The 16807-nt window shown below is 43.0% G+C and overlaps 1 protein-coding gene across 3 annotated transcripts in view; it reads right to left on the bottom strand.

Annotated features, from left to right (window-relative positions):
* The window catches only part of LOC121576782 (protein strawberry notch homolog 2), a 124376-nt gene extending 107808 nt beyond the window's left edge, over positions 1-16568 (bottom strand). For all 3 annotated transcript variants that reach the window (XM_041890236.2, XM_041890237.2, XM_041890238.2), the window contains exon 1: positions 16410-16568. The gene's annotated coding sequence lies outside the window, so the exon portion shown is untranslated. The remainder of the gene's footprint in view (positions 1-16409) is intronic.
* Between the last annotated feature and the right edge of the window lie 239 nt (positions 16569-16807).

Raw genomic sequence — 16807 nt, 5'->3', positions numbered from 1 at the left:
ATCCATGTGTACGTGTGTGTAGCGTGCGTATCTTATCATGTGTATATGTAAGCGTGTCTGTGACCGTGTGTGTCTCTTCACAGTCCCCGCTGTTCCATAAGGTGTATTTTTATGTTTTTCAAAATATATTCTACTACTTGCATCAGTTACCTGATGTGGAATACTACATAGAGCCATGGCTACATGGAACTGTAACATGTGCCTCCATTAGTCTGTTCTGGACTTTGGGATTGTGAAGAGACCTCTGGTGGCATGTCTTGTGGGGTATGCATGGGTGTCCGAGCTGTGTGCTAGTATACTGAACAAAATAATGTACGCAACATGCAACAATTTCAACGATTTTACTGAGTTACAGTTCATATAAGGAAATCAGTCACTTGAAATAAATTCATTAGGCCCTAATCTATGGATTTCACATGACTGGGTAGGGGCGCAGCCATGGGTAGACCTGCGAGGGCATAGGCCCACCCACTGGGGAGCCATGCCCAGCCAATCAGAATGAGTTTTTCCCCACAGAAAGGGCTTTATTACAGACAGAAATACTCTGGTCTCAGACGATCCCGCAGGTGAAGAAGACGGATGATAGAGCATGGCGTTTGCAACGCCAGGGTTGTGGGTTCGTTTCCCACGGGGGGCCAGTATAAAAAATATGTATTCACTAACTGTAAGTCGCTCTGGATAAGAGCGTCTGCTAAATGACTAAAATGTAATGTAAATGGATGTGGAGGTCCTGTGCTGGCGTGGTTACACGTTCTGCTTTTGTGAGGCCGGTTGGACGTTCTGCCAAATTTTCTAAAACGACGGCTTATGGTAGAGAAATGAACATTAAATTATCTGGTGGACATTTCTGCAGTCAGCATGCCAACTGCACGCTCCCTCAAAACTTGAGACATCTGTGGCATTGTGTTGGGTGACAAAACTGCACATTTTAGAGTGGCCTTTTATTGTCCCAAGCACAAGGTGCACCTGTGTAATGTTCATGCTGTTTAATCAGTTTCTTGATATGCCACACCTGTCAGGTGGATGGATTATCATGGCAAAGGAGAAATACTCACTAACAGGGATCTACAATTTTTGCAAAAAGATTGAGAGAAATAAGCTTTTTGTGCGCATAGAACATTTCTGGGATGTTTTATTTCAGCTCATGAAACATGGGACCAACACTTTACATGTTGAGTTTATATTTTTGTTCAGTATAGTTTAAAAACAGACAGCTCGGTGCATTCAGCATGTCAATACTTCTTACAGTGATGAAGTCAATCTCTCCTCTACTTTGAGCCAATGTAAGCTCTCCATGTACATTTAAGGGCCAGCCGTGCTGCCCTGTTCTGAGCCAATTGTAATTTTCCCTCTTTGTGGCACCTGACAACGACTGGACAGTAGTACAGGTGCGACAAAACTAGGGCCTGTAGGACCTGCCTTGTTGATAGTGTTGTTAAAAAGGCAGAGCAACGCTTTATTATGGACAGACTTCTCTGCCCATCTTAGCTACTGCTCAATCATGTTTTGACCATGACAGTTTACAACACAGGGTTACTCCTATCAGTTTAGTCTCCTCAACTTCAACAGTATTCATTACAATATTTAGTTGAGGTTTAGGGTTTGGTGAATGATTTGTCCCAAATACAATGCTTTTAGTTTTTGAAATATTTAGGACTAACTTATTCATTGCCACCCATTCTGAAACTAACTGCAGCTCTTTGTTAAGTGTTGCAGTCATTTCAGTCACTGTAGTAGCTGACGTGTATGGTGTTGAGTAATCTGCATACATAGACACACTGGCTTTAAATCAATGAAGGTCGTTAGTAAAGATTGAAAAAAGTAAGGGGCCTAGACAGCTGCCCTGGGGAATTCCTGATTCTACCTGGATTATATTGGAGAGGCTTCCATTAAAGAACACCCTGTGTTCTGTTAGACAAGTAACTTTTTATCCACAATATAGCAGGGGGTGTAAAGCCATAACACATACGTTTTTCCAGCAGGCTCCTGAGTGGCGCAGTGGTCTAAGGCACTGCATCGCAGTGCTAACTGTGCCACTAGAGATCCTGGTTCGAATCCAGGCTCTGTCGCCGCCGGCCGCGACCGGGAGACTCATGGGCGGCGCACAATTGGCCCAGCGTCGTCCAGGGTAGGGGAGGGAATGGCCGGCAGGGATGTAGCTCAGTTGATAGAGCATGGCGTTTGCAACGCCAGGGTTGTGAGTTCGATTCCCACGGGGGGCCAGTATAAAAAAATATGTATTCACTAACTGTAAGTCGCTCTGGATAAGAGCGTCTGCTAAATGACTAAAATGTAAATGTAAAATGTCAAAAGCCGCACTGCAGTCAACAGCCCCCATAATCTTTTTATCATCAATTTCTCTCAGCCAATCAGCATTCATTTGTGTAAGTGCTGTGCATGATGAATGTCATTCCCTATAAGCGTGCTGAAAGTCTGTTGTCAATTTGTTTACAGTAAAATAGCATTGTATCTGGTCAAACAATTTTTCCAAAAGTTTACTCTGGTTTGGTAACAGGCTGATTGGTCGGCTATTTGAGCCAGTAAAGGGGGCTAATAAGTTTGCTAATCTTGCCAATGAAAAAAATAATTAAAGTAGTTCGCAATATCAGTAGGTTGTGATGAATGAGCCATCTGATTCAATGGATGATGGAGCAGAGTTTGCCTTTTTTCCAATGATTTCATTTAGGGTGCTCCAAAGCTTTTCACTATCATTCATCTTTGTTTCAATGTATAGTTTCTTCTTTTTATTCAGTTTAGTCACACGATTTCTCAATTTGCAGTATGTTTACCAAATCGGTCGTGCAGCCAGACTTATTTGCCGTTCCTATTGCCTCATCCCTTTCTACCATACCATTTTAAAATTCCTCATCAATTGACTGGGATTTAAGTTTTTAAAGTCATTTTCTTAAAATGGGTGCAAGCTTATTAGGAACTGGAATAAGCAATTTCATAAATGTGTCAAGTGCAGAGTCTGGTTGCTCCTCATTACATACCACAGACCAGCAAATATTATTTACATCATCAACATAGGAATCACTACCAAATGTATTGTATGACCTCTAATACATGATATTAGGCCCAGCTTTTGGAACTTTGTTTTCCTAGATATAGCTACTATATTATGATCACTACTTCTTATGGATTTTCATACTGCTTTAGAGCAGATTTCTGCAGCATTAGTAAAGATGTGATCAATACATGTGGATGATTTCATTCCTGCGCGGTTTGTAAATACCCTGGTAGGTTGACTGATAACCTGGCCAGCTTGATGACAAACCATTTCTTTATGGACCTCACTTTGTGCACGGGTGCATTGTCATGCTGAAACAGGAAGGGCCTTCCGCAAACTGTTGCCAAAGTTGAAAGCACAGAATTGTCCAGACTGTCATTGTATGCTGTACTGTTAAGATGTCCCTTCATTGGAACTAAGGGGCCTAGCCCAAACCATGAAAAACAGCCCCAGACCCTTATTCCTCCACCACCAAACTTTACAGTTGGCACTATGCATTGGGGCAGGTAGCGTTCTTCTGGCATCCCGCCAAACCCAGATTTGTCCGTCGGACTGCCAGATGGTGAAGCGTGATTCATTACTCCAGAGAACACATTTCCATCGCTCCAGAGTCCAATGGCGGCAAGCTTTACACCACTACAGCTGAAGCTTGGCATTGCACATGGTGATCTTAGATGTGCCTTCTTAAAAGTTAATTTGTGGAATTTATTTCCTTCTTAATGCGTTTGAGCCAATCAGTTGTGTTGTGACAAGGTAGGGGGGTATACAGAAGATAGCCCTATTTGGTAAAAGACCAAGTCCATATTATGGCAAGCACAGCTCAAATAAGCAAAGAGAAACGACAGTCCATCATTACTTTAAGACATGAAGGTCAGTCAATACAGAACATTAAGAACGTTGAAAGTTTCTTCAAGTGCAGTTGCAAAAACCATCAAGCACTATGATGAAACTGGCTCTCATGAGGACCGCCACAGGAAAGGAAGACCCAGAGTTAGCTCTGCTGCAGAGGAGTTCATTAGAGTTACCAGCCTCAGAAATTGCAGCTCAAATAAATGCTTCACAGAGTTCAATTAACAGACACATCTCAACATCAACTGTTCAGAGGGGACTGTGTGAATAAGGCCTTCATGGTCGAATTGCTGCAAAGAAACCACTACTAAAGGACACAAATAATAAGAAGAGACCTGCTTGGGCCAAGAAACACAAGCAATGGATATTAGACCGGTGGAAATGTGTCCTTTAGTCTGGAGTCCTAATTGGTACCAACCGCCGTGTCTTTGTGAGACGCGGTGTGGGTGAACGGATGATCTCCCCATGTGTAGTTCCCACCGTAAAGCATGGAGGTGGTGTTATGTGTGGGGGTGCTTAGCTGGTGACACTGTCTGTGATTTATTTAGAATTCAAGGAACACTTAACCAGCATGGCTACCACAGCATTCTGCAGCGATACGCCAACCCATCTGATTTGGGTTTAGTGGGACTATCATTTGTTTTTCAACAGGACAATGACCCAACACACCTCCAGGCTGTGTAAGGGCAATTTTACCAAGGAGGAGCGTGATGGAGTGCTGCATCAGATGACCTGGCCTCCACAATCCCCCGACCTCAAACCAATTGAGATGGTTTGGGATGAGTCGGATGGCAGAGTGAAGGAAAAGCAGCCAACAAGTGCTCAGCATATGTGGGAACTCCTTCAAGACTGTTGGAAATGCATTCCAGGTGAAGCTGGTTGAGAGAATGCCAAGAGTGTGCAAAGCTGTCATGAAGGCAAAGGGTGGCTATTTGAAGAATCTCAAATATATTTTGATTTGTTTAACACTTATTTGGTTACTACATGATTCCATGTGTGTTATTTCATAGTTGATGTGTTCACTATTATTCTACAATGTAGAAAATAGTAAAAAATTAAGAAAAACCCTTGAATGAGTAGGTGTGTCCAAACTTTTGAATGGTACTGTAAAGCCTATCATAATCACATCAATAGATTGATTATAACAAACTCTGAACACAGTAACAGCAAAATGGATGAGGAGGATGTGAAAAAGAAACTTGAAACGGGCTAATGTTTACTGGTTGCTCAGGAGAGAAAGGGGATGTCAGATCTGTGGGAGACATTTTACTTAGTTGTGGAAACTACTGGAGATCAAGAAAAAGGAGGGTATAGGAGCAAGCGTTGCGTGAGTATTATGTGTGTCAAACAGTTGCTGTTAGATTAATGTTATATTTTTGGGGCGCCTCCCGAGTGGCGCAGCGGTCTAAGGCACTGCATTGCAGTGCTTGAGGCGTCACTACAGATCCGGGTTCGATCCCGGGCTGTGTCGCAGCCGGCCGTGACCAGGAGACCCTTGAGGCGGCGCACAATTGGCCCAGCGTCATCCGGGTTAGGGGAGGGTTTGGCCGGCCGGGATGACCTTATCCCATCACACTCTAGCGACTCCTGTTGCGGGACGGGCGCATGCACGCTGACACTGTCGCCAGTTGTACGGTGTTTCCTCCGACACATTGGTGCGGCTGGCTTCCGGGTTAAGCGAGCAGTGTGTCAAGAAGCAGTGCGGCATGGCAGGGTCATGTTTAGGAGGATGCATGGCTCTCGACCTTCGCCTCTCCCGAGTCCATATGGGAGTTGCAGCGATGGGACAATTGGATATCACGAAATTGGGGAGAAAAGGGGGGTAAAAAAATGTTTTTTATTTTTTTTATAGTGCAATATTATATATTTTTGACCATTTCGAACAGTGAAAACACTAAAAGAAAAGTATACCAGAGAGTCTGTTCTAACGAGAGAAAAAATTATATTACTGAAAGCTCCCTTATTTATGTATCGTATGCTGTGTGATGGCATGAACATATGATTGATTGATACAGTAGCCTATAAATTGAAATATAGGCCTGAGTAAGTTACGGTATTAAGACTAAACAGGACACGCTATACACGGCTACTATATAAAGCCTACTAATGATAACGACATTACATATTATTATAATGATGATAATAATAACAGTAAGGAGATCAAGAAAAAGAAGGGTATAGGAGTGAGAGCTGTGTGCATATGTGTGACAAACAGGTGCTGTTAGATTACAATATTATTTAAAAATTTATTTTTATGCCTGTTTGGAATAGTGTAAACACGAAATAAATTATAAGTAATAGCAGCCTGTTCTAAAGCAAAAAAAAAATGTACTCCTGTGAAATTGCTTTCTCCAACATTTTTCCGTTGCATGAGGCTAGGTGCTCACGGAATCAGTAGGCTATTAAACAAACACTGAAACAGGCAACAGAAGCAAGATCTGTCTTATTTCTGTAGATACAGTGAGGGAGAAAAGTATTTGATCCCCTGCTGATTTTGTACGTTTGCCCACTGACAAAGAAATGATCAGTCTATAATTTTAATGGTAGGTTTATTTGAAAAGTGAGACAGAATAACAACAACAAAATCCAGAATAACGCATGTCAAAAATGTTATAGATTGATTTGCATTTTAATGAGGGAAATAAGTATTTGACATCCTCTCAATCAGAAAGATCTCTGGCTCCCAGGTGTCTTTTATACAGGTAACGAGCTGAGATTAGGAGCACACTCTTAAAGGGAGTGCTCCTAATCGCAGTTTGGCCTGGGGCTCCATGGAAGATCTCACCTCGTGGAGTTGCAATGATCATGAGAACGGTGAGGAATCAGCCCAGAACTACACAGGAGGATCTTGTCAATGATCTCAAGGCAGCTGGGACCATAGTCACCAAGAAAACAATTGGTAACACACTACGCCGTGAAGGACTGAAATCCTGCAGCGCCCGCAAGGTCCCCCTGCTCAAGAAAGCACATATACAGGCCCGTCTGAAGTTTGCCAATGAACATCTGAATGATTCAGAGGAGAACTGGGTGAAAGTGTTGTGGTCAGATGAGACCAAAATGGAGCTCTTTGGCATCAACTCAACTCGCCGTGTTTGGAGGAGGAGGAATGCTGCCTATGACCACAAGAACACCATCCCCACCGTCAAACATGGAGGTGGAAACATTATGCTTTGGGGGTGTTTTTCTGATAAGGGGACAGGACAACTTCACCGCATCAAAGGAACGATGGACGGGGCCATGTACCATCAAATCTTGGGTGAGAACCTCCTTCCCTCAGCCAGGGAATTGAAAATGGGTTGTGGATGGGTATTCCAGCATGACAATGACCCAAAACACATGGCCAAGGCAACAAAGGAGTGGCTCAAGAAGGAGCACATTAAGGTCCTGGAGTGGCCTAGCCAGTCTCCAGACCTTAATCCCATAGAAAATCTGTGGAGGGAGCTGAAGGTTCAAGTTGCCAAATGTAATGCCTCGAAACCTTAATGACTTGGAGAAGATCTGCAAAGAGGAGTGGGACAAAATCCCTCCTGAGATGTGTGCAAACCTGGTGGCCAACTACAAGAAACGTCTGACCTCTGTGATTGCCAACAAGGGTTTTGCCACCAAGTACTAAGTCATGTTTTGCAGAGGGGTCAAATACTTATTTCCCTCATTAAAATGCAAATCAATTTATAACATTTTTGACATGCGTTTTTCTGGATTTTGTTGTTGTTATTCTGTCTCTCACTGTTCAAATAAACCTACCATTAAAATTATAGACTGATCATTTCTTTGTCAGTGGGCAAACGTTCAAAATCAGCAGGGGATCAAATATTTTTTTCCCTCACTGTATATATGGATGATTTATAAAACGAGGCACATTTAACAGTTAGGCTATTGATTATAGACATAATTAAGTTGGGGTTTCTTCTCTCCTCAATTTTCATAGACAATTAAGCTAAGGCAAGGGCTGTTTCCTCGCCTCTGCTGCCTACACCGCATTGTTCTCAATTCCAACATGCTGGTTAACTTTGCTATTATGCATTTAGGGAAAGGTGCCAATTCTACGTCTCACTGAAGATTGTTTCAGAACAGTGGACAGCGACCTTATCCAACGCGGAAGAAAGCGCATTTGTTATAAAATAATATATTGATTTATTAGTGTTGCACAATTATTTTTACATAATATAACCACATACAATTTCAGTATCACGTCTTAGAGTGATGGACTGTGCCATCCCCTTGGCTTCCACTGAGACAGGTGCAAATCAGACAGGTGTCTTGTGCACCATTGGGGAAGAAAAATAATAATATGCAACTGCTCGACTAAAAAAAAAACTGCCTATTGACCAGTCGATTAAATGGGATCAGCCCTAATATATAGTGTATTATCCAGATACAGACTGTTAGCACTTGGTGGTCTATAGCAGCTTCCCACAATAATGTGCTTTAGGTGAGGCAACAGTATTTAGCATGAGATCCTCTCTAAGCTTTACAGGAATGTGGATCTGTATATAGGCCGCAACACCGCCCCCATTGGCATTTCTGTATTTTCTGCAGATGTTATAGCCATACATCGCTACCTCGGTATTAAATGTATTATCTAAGTGAGTTTCAGAGATAGTCAGAATATGAATGTCATCTGTTACTAGCAAGTTACTGATTTCATTAACCTTGTTTCTTAGGCTACATATGTTAATGTGGGCTATTTTTAGCACTTTTCTGGGATGCTTGATTGTTTTTATTGCTTTACTGGGAAGCTTATCAGAAGTAGACATGATAATGTTATTTATGTTTGAGCCGATAGTGCAGGGTGAGCTGCACACAGTTTACTTCCTACTAGGGCACACCGCCTCAGTGCTAACAGTATAACTCTAGTTCATATTCACATGATTACTGTATACAATAGCTGTAGGAGCGACAGAGGCATTCAGGAGAGTTAGGGGGGCATAAATTAGATTACTTACAGTGAGTGAAAAAAGTATTTGATCCCCTGCTGATTTTGTACGTTTGCCCACTGACAAAGAAATGATCCGTCTATCATTTTAATGGTAGGTTTATTCGAACAGTGAGAGACAGAATAACAACAAAAAAAGTACAGAGAAACGCATGTTAAAAATGTTATAAATTGATTTGCCTTTTAATGAGGGAAATAAGTATTTGACCCTCTCCATCAGAAAGATTTCTGGCTCCCAGGTGTCTTTTATACAGGTAACGAGCTGAGATTAGGAGCACACTCTTAAAGGGAGTGCTCCTAATCTCAGCTTGTTACCTGTATAAAAGACACCTGTCCACAGAAGCAATCAATCAATCAGATTCCAAACTCTCCACCATGGCCAAGACCAAAGAGCTCTCCAAGGATGTCAGGGACAAGATTGTAGACCTACACAAGGCTGGAATGGGCTACAAGACCATCGCCTAGCAGCTTGGTGAGAAGATGACAACAGTTGGTGCGATTATTCGCAAATGGAAGAAACCCAAAATAACTGTCAATCTCCCTCGGCCTGGGGCTCCATGGAAGATCTCACCTCGTGGAGTTGCAATGATCATGAGAACGGTGAGGAATCAGCCCAGAACTACACGGGAGGATCTTGTCAATGATCTCAAGGCAGCTGGGACCATAGTCACCAAGAAAACAATTGGTAACACACTACGCCGTGAAGGACTGAAATCCTGCAGCGCCCGCAAGGTCCCCCTGCTCAAGAAAAAACATATACAGGCCAGTCTGAAGTTTGCCAATGAACATCTGAATGATTCAGAGGAGAACTGGGTGAAAGTGTTGTGGTCAGATGAGACCAAAATGGAGCTCTTTGGCATCAACTCAACTCGCCGTGTTTGGAGGAGGAGGAATGCTGCCTATGACCCCAAGAACACCATCCCCACCGTCAAACATTGAGGTGGAAACATTATGCTTTGGGGGTGTTTTTCTGCTAAGGGGACAGGACAACTTCACCGCATCAAAGGGACGATGGACGGGGCCATGTACCGTCAAATCTTGGGTGAGAACCTCCTTCCCTCAGCCAGGGCATTGAAAATAGGTCATGGATGGGTATTCCAGCATGACAATGACCCAAAACACACGGCCAAGGCAACAAAGGAGTGGCTCAAGAAGAAGCACATGAAGGTCCTGGAGTGGCCTAGCCAGTCTCCAGACCTTAATCCCATAGAAAATCTGTGGAGGGAGCTGAAGGTTCGAGTTGCCAAACGTCAGCCTCGAAACCTTAATGACTTGGAGAAGATCTGCAAAGAGGAGTGGGACAAAATTCCTCCTGAGATGTGTGCAAACCTGGTGGCCAACTACAAGAAACGTCTGACCTCTGTGATTGCCAACAAGGGTTTTGCCACCAAGTACTAAGTCACGTTTTGCAGAGGGGTCAAATACTTATTTCCCTCATAAGAATGCAAATCAATTTATAACATTTGTGACACGCGTTTTTCTGGATTATTTTGTTGTTATTCTGTCTCTCACTGTTCACATAAACCTACCATTAAAATTATAGACTGATTATTTCTTTGTCAGTGGGCAAACGTACAAAATCAGCAGGGGATCAAATACTTTTTTCCCCTCACTGTACATTGTGACTGCCAACGCCACTGGGATAATTTAAATTTTCTGCAGCATTACTACAACTCAGCGACACAATGGTAGGGATTATCTGAGCTGGGCTTGGGTCATTGATTAGTCATTGTCTCAACGCAGCCTTGAAATGTGTGGACAGAGTCCAGGAGCCAAGATGATTTGGATGGACTCCGTCATTTCTGTAGAGCATTTTCTTATTCCAGAAGGTGTCAAAGTTAGCTATAAAAGTTATTCCAACTTAGCTACAGTAATCTTTTAGCCAGGTGTGTAATGCCAGTAGCCTACTGAATCTTTCACACCCACGGCCAAACGATAGTACCGGACCTGAAATAATTGGCCGCTTTTTGGAATTTTTCAGAGGTAGAATCAATTCTTTAAAATCTATTTTCCAGCAGTTCCGAGCTAGCCCTCCTTATGTCATTTGACCTCACATGGACTACGACAGCGTCAGCTCCCGGCAAGTAGCCTTGTTATGTCCTGTACTCGTTCTCCAAGATAGCACAAGGTTTTTGTCCCGGGAACCAAGATGTTTCTTACCATAGAGCTGCCGATGACGACAGCTGGTGCAATGCCCGAGGAGGTCCAGCCGTTCTTTCGCCTCAAGTGGTTTCGCAAAGCCCTTGAGGACCGAAGGGCGGTGGGGCCCGATGGACCCGAGCCAGCTGTAGTATCCATCGTGAACGGGCCGGAGTCTTAGACAGTCTCACCGTCCGATGAGGGGGAGCGCTCTGAGGATCTGAACCTGAGGTAAAAGCCACTGGAGAGGGAGACCGAACAGAAGACAACGGCGCAGGTACCTCCGGCTCCGATCTCGAATCTGAAGCCCCCAGGGAAGGTGGCACCAGAACCTCTGGATCCAAGGCGGCAAAGCTGTTTCTAGTCTGTGTCCGGTCCGGCCTTACCTTTGCCAAGGAGGACCTCGTTGCCAGAGGTCACTGTTTTCGACTTCCTCCATGGCTGGTTGGAAGGATCGAGAACAGGAACATCCACCAAGTCATCCAGGAGCATCCTACTCACTTCATTCTCCAGGGAAGGGGGAGACCCCTTTGGGGAGGGATCCCTTCAGAGTACTGGCCAGTCGGCTGTGGAAAGCGACACGGCGATGACATTTCCACCAGGCCAGAGCGGCGTCCGGCTACTGGGGCAGAAGAGAAAGAGAAAGTAGGCAGGCGTGGATTCCCCAGTAGCTTGTGTAACTTCGCTACTTGTTTGCTAAAAGCAGCCACTTCTCCCCTGTAAGCAAACAGTTGCACATTGAAAGTCAGGGCGGTCCACATTGTCCTGGAATAAAGCAAAATAAACACCGCTCCTGCTACGTGGAAAACGTTTGTTAGCGTCCTCCATTTGAGGCTACAGGCTAGCTAAGCTAGCTGGGCTTCCGTGTCTCTCTACTTAACAGGGAATTCTAAACTTGTCCGAAAGAGAATTACACGTCTATCAAAACCGTCAGGCCAAAGTAAGCCTACACCAAACACACAATTAATTTGAATGTTAGTCAAATTCACAATGTGAAAAATTAATGGTGGTGTAGAGTATTGTAACTCAGGCTAGTAAAACACGTTTTGTCAACAACGAAGGCTGGCACCGGACGTGCTGAGTTTAACTTTGTGATAGGTGTGTGTTCGGATTTGGGAGGAGGATGTGAGGAATAGAGAGACGGAGATGTTGATTGCAAAATCTACCCATGCAAGGCAAGCGAAACTGAAACAAAAGAAAATAAACAAATCGGTCTGGTGAGTTTTCTCCTTAAGACAACTCCTCGAGCGTCTGTCGTTGTCACGCAGAGGATTAAGATAAAGCACATAGAGATCCAGGACCAGGTTACACTTACAAACGAGTTTTGACTAAAACTATCCACACAATAAATACCATCCTCTGAACCAGCAACACTACACTCAATACAGTCTCAGTTTCTAATCTTTCTCCATAAATGAACTACTAATGAAACGGCCCTGCTCTGCAGTTTTTACACACACATAACTGATGACAGAATAGCAGAAATGGCAGCTAATTTGCAATCATATATTTATGTAGGTACTCATGGGAATGCTCTGAGTACATGCAAAACTACAACTTACTTTGTCATTTATGAATGCAAATATTACTCATGCTATGAATACATTTCCCGGTAGCCTACTTCATAAGGACCAGATGTGGTTGGGTATGTGTTAAAATATCAATCTTACATGTCACTACCCACAATCTAGGCTAGCTTGGACAATGACAATCATCTTCATCCATCAATGTGGTTGTTAATATTTCCTTCCTGGATTAGTCCCATGTTGAAATTTCAATGTTTGCTTTTCAGAGAAGGATGTTGACACTCCTCAGCCTACTGAAAGGCACAGCATTGAGCACCCTCTCCTGCATTTTAATCATCTTCAGAATGGCTCTTATGTGGCTGAGACACACATAGGACATAGCCAACCATAAAAGGCTATATGTGTTGCCTCTGACTGTGTAGTAGGAACAGTATGCCCTTTTTTCCTGCAAGAACCATGGCTCTACCGGCTCATGTTTAATACATGAACCATTAGCCTACCTAATGAAAGCCAGATTCCAGGAAAGACAGGAACAGTCAAACCCATTACCCATCCCTGACTCCCCCCACCTCTCCTCTGCTCCTCCTCCACTCTACATTTTTCACTCTTGCTCCAATCAGCCCAGAGGCCATAAATTTGATTTATCACTAGCTCTGGATTGAGGGGAGAGAGGGGGAGAGAGTGGTGGTAGCACAGCACCAAAAGTCCATGTCAGGGGAAGAGGAGGGGAAGCAGTGAGCTGACTGCGAAAAAGAGAACGAGGGGGCTGTTTGGGTGCATTAAATCACACGCCCTGCTCCCTGTCCCTGCTGCGCTCAACAACAGAGCCTTGTGCCCTTCAGAGCTCTGGCAGAAAGGGTGGGGCTGGAGAGCACTTGCTGACGCAGGGGGAGGGGAGAGCAGTAGAGCAGCACCCCCACACTGGGAGACAGTGACCGGGAGCAAGGCTGTGGCTCAATTCACTCAGCCTAGCAGCAAGACATCAATGAGCATTGGTATTTTGGTTCTAACACATTTATAAACATAAGATTATCTAGGACTACATCCTACGGAAGACTTAGCATTTTACATTTTAGTCATTTAGCAGACACTCTTATCCAGAGCGATTTACAGTTAGTGAGTGCATACATTTTTCATTAGCCTACATGTTAGTTTGTATCTTCAATACAAAGACGTCAACATTTAGAATGTATTATTCATGTAAGATCCATTTGCTTTTGTCAACACCTCTTTTTCACAGGATGTGCCAAAAGAAGAACAGTGGAGTAGAGTTTTTTTTTTTTACACTCCTGACATGATGTCAACACATGTCACGAAGTGAACAGGCGTCTATTGATCGAGCTCTGGGGTGCACTGCTGACAGCGAGGAGAGGGGGGAAGCTTGTGGTTTCCATTCAGTAGGCCTATTCCTGCGTGATAGTTAAAGAGCCTGTGTGTTGCCATTAAGATCCAGTAGCCGTGGGGAGCGAGAGAGAGGTTAGAAATTCATGACACCAAGTCCATGGTCATTGGCCTTGATGTCATGAATGTTTAACCCCTCTCTATCTCGCGCCCCACAGCCTTGGTGGATAAACAGGAAGCTCAGTAACAGAGCATATTCAACTCGTAATCAGCAAATAGCATCTCTCACTAGGGGAAATGACCATGGAAAAATTGCCATGGCAACCTGTGTCAAGGTTAGAATTTTCCCTGACTAGCCTGCAGGCAGCGAAGTGACTCTGGCAATTGTACTCTGCTGGGAAGAAATTGTGTAAGTGGCTACAGATTTGTAAGAGAATGGTCATTTGATTTCTTCATGAGCAATTATCCTTACTTGTGCCTTCAAGGAATCAAGAAAATCTCAACTGCCAGCCATAAAAAAAAACGCTTGTGGTATCATGCCAGGCAGACACAAGAGCTAACATTTCTACAGCTAGGCCTATAAAGTTCCACTGTAGTTGCACACATACTCAGACAAGCAGGACTAAAGCTTAAAGGGTCAATGCCTCCTCACAGCTGTCAGTGATCTACAATCCAAGCGAGCTACAATGACACATGCATTGCCTCCTGCTCTCCCCCACTCCACTCTCATAAAAACACACATAAAGCTTCAGCACAATGCGTGTCAACATTTCCTTTCTTCACAAGTACAGACCAGGGATTTTTCCTCGGGATGCCCAAATCTAAACAGTGTAAAAAATAAATCAAAATTAGGGATGGAAAAACGCTTTCAGTATAAACGTAAACGACTAAAACCAGATAGACACTATGTAGATGATAATAAACCCTTTATATTTTTTAGAATATGATCTTTGAGAACTAACAATCACAAATAAAAGCTACACAGTCAGGAAGAATTGAAAATCCCCAAACAATGAATTTTGCAGATTTTGTTATTATTTTTGAGCAAAAGAACACAGCACTAGCCATTGCAAAACGCATAGAATTGCAGGAAACTTGCTTTAAAACGGCAACATTTTCTTGCAGCTCCATGGCAGAATATGTAGAATGGCAGGCAAGGAGCTTTAAAACTGCAACATTTTCTCTCAGCTCCATGGAAAAGTGTAGAATTCCAGGAAAGTGTCTTAAAAATGCACAAATTACGATAAGTCGCCAAGACAGGGCCTCTAAAATTCAGCCGATCCGACCACACCCATTACCTAAGCCCCCTTTTGAGCCAGCCAGAAAAACCCCTGCAGACAGGTCTGGAACTGCATTGTGACTAGAGTCAGTATGCCTGCCAGTGCCTATGGCCCTGAGCATGCAACATTCATATAGAAAGGTCAGAGTCTTTCAGCCAAACAAGAGATGTGCTGCCTTGCCTTTGACTGTCAGTGTCTTATCATACACCTCGCAAACCCACACATAATTATTGAGTTGTATGTAACTACTTGAATTAAATTCTAAAATGTCTGTTTTCCATCTGAGCCTTATCCATCTATATTCTATTGGGATATGGTTGTCTACTTTGTATTCATCCTATCAAAAAGTACTAGCTATGAAAAGAGAAATGTGTTAAATGTAATGTGAATTTACATTAAATGTTTGTCAAATGACAAAGAAAAGCTGGTCACACTGTCCACTGATTCAGAAAGGCCTATTAACCTGTTGTGTATTCTATTAGCAAACTACATTTTAGAATTTAACTACATAACTAAAAGGTTCAACCGATGATCACTCAAAGGCAATGCCTTGTCAATGTTAATAAAAAAAAACTAACGCGGTTCATTAGTAAAGTAAAGGCTTTACATTTATGGAAGCGTAATAGCCAACAATACCATAGACTTCATGTAAACAAAAGCCTAACGTTCGCTATCTAGCTAGCTATTTCAAATACTTTCCAGATAGCTAGAAAACAAAGTTAAGGTTATCTGTAAATGCAAGTCTGATAAATCAAATAACGTTCAACTTTAATTTTTAAAGTACTTTGATGGCAAATCATGTCCCTACAATGCCGGGAACTAGCTAGGCTAGCTAACAAAGCAATATAAAAATATTTGGAGGAAATCTTTGGTACAAAGACAGAGATAGTTAGATTACCACTAGCCAAGCCAATGAGGTGCTATCTCTGAGCTAGCTAGTTAGTACCAAATACGTAACTAACTAGCGTTAGCAGCTGGCTAGAAATAACTATAGTTAAACGAAGATTGAGAACTTTGCGAAAACCAACCTACTAAAAAACTAAAACAGATATTTGACAACAATCTTTCAGTAGTATTAACTTCAAAATAACGTTAAATACCACTTAGTTACACATTCACCAACGTTAGTTAGCTAAACAAATTGGTGCTATCGAAGTGCGACGACTGTTAGCTTGCCTGGCTACCATGCTAGCTATGCTGCTAGATGAAATCAAGCCGCTTGAGAAGGAGTCTTGAGCCAATCGAGTAGGGATTGATAGCTATGGTTAGCTGCCGATGTGTCGCTCGCGCCGTGTTTTAGCTTTATGAAACGCTTAAATTAAACTTACCACGAATGTGTTTCTTATTCTGAATACCAGATCCGTTCGCAGTTATGTTTTCAATCGAATTATTGCTTTAAATGGACCGAAACAAGGAATTTGGTCCAACTAATTATTTTCAGTTGTTTTCTTCACTTCCTGATAGACGCTGCAATCTTGCAAGCAGATATTTCCTCTGCTGTCGTCACATAGGAGGATACTCTTGCCGCGTCATCTGCTAGTCGGGCCTATGATACATTCCGACTTGTAATTGGTTGAACACGGCACGTGTATAACTACAACCAGTTAGCAAGTCGGACATTTCCGAGTTTGCAAGTTCCGACTGGTACATGAATGCGGCATCAGTGATGGTGCTCATTCATGGTGCGTTCAAGACAACTGGGAACTCGGAAAAAATACAAGGTCAA

The sequence above is a fragment of the Coregonus clupeaformis genome, chromosome 11, assembly GCF_020615455.1.
Source record: "Coregonus clupeaformis isolate EN_2021a chromosome 11, ASM2061545v1, whole genome shotgun sequence".
Lineage (NCBI taxonomy): Eukaryota > Metazoa > Chordata > Actinopteri > Salmoniformes > Salmonidae > Coregonus > Coregonus clupeaformis.
The sequence above is the reverse complement of the archived record's forward strand: the minus strand, read 5'-3'. Positions and strand labels throughout refer to the sequence as shown.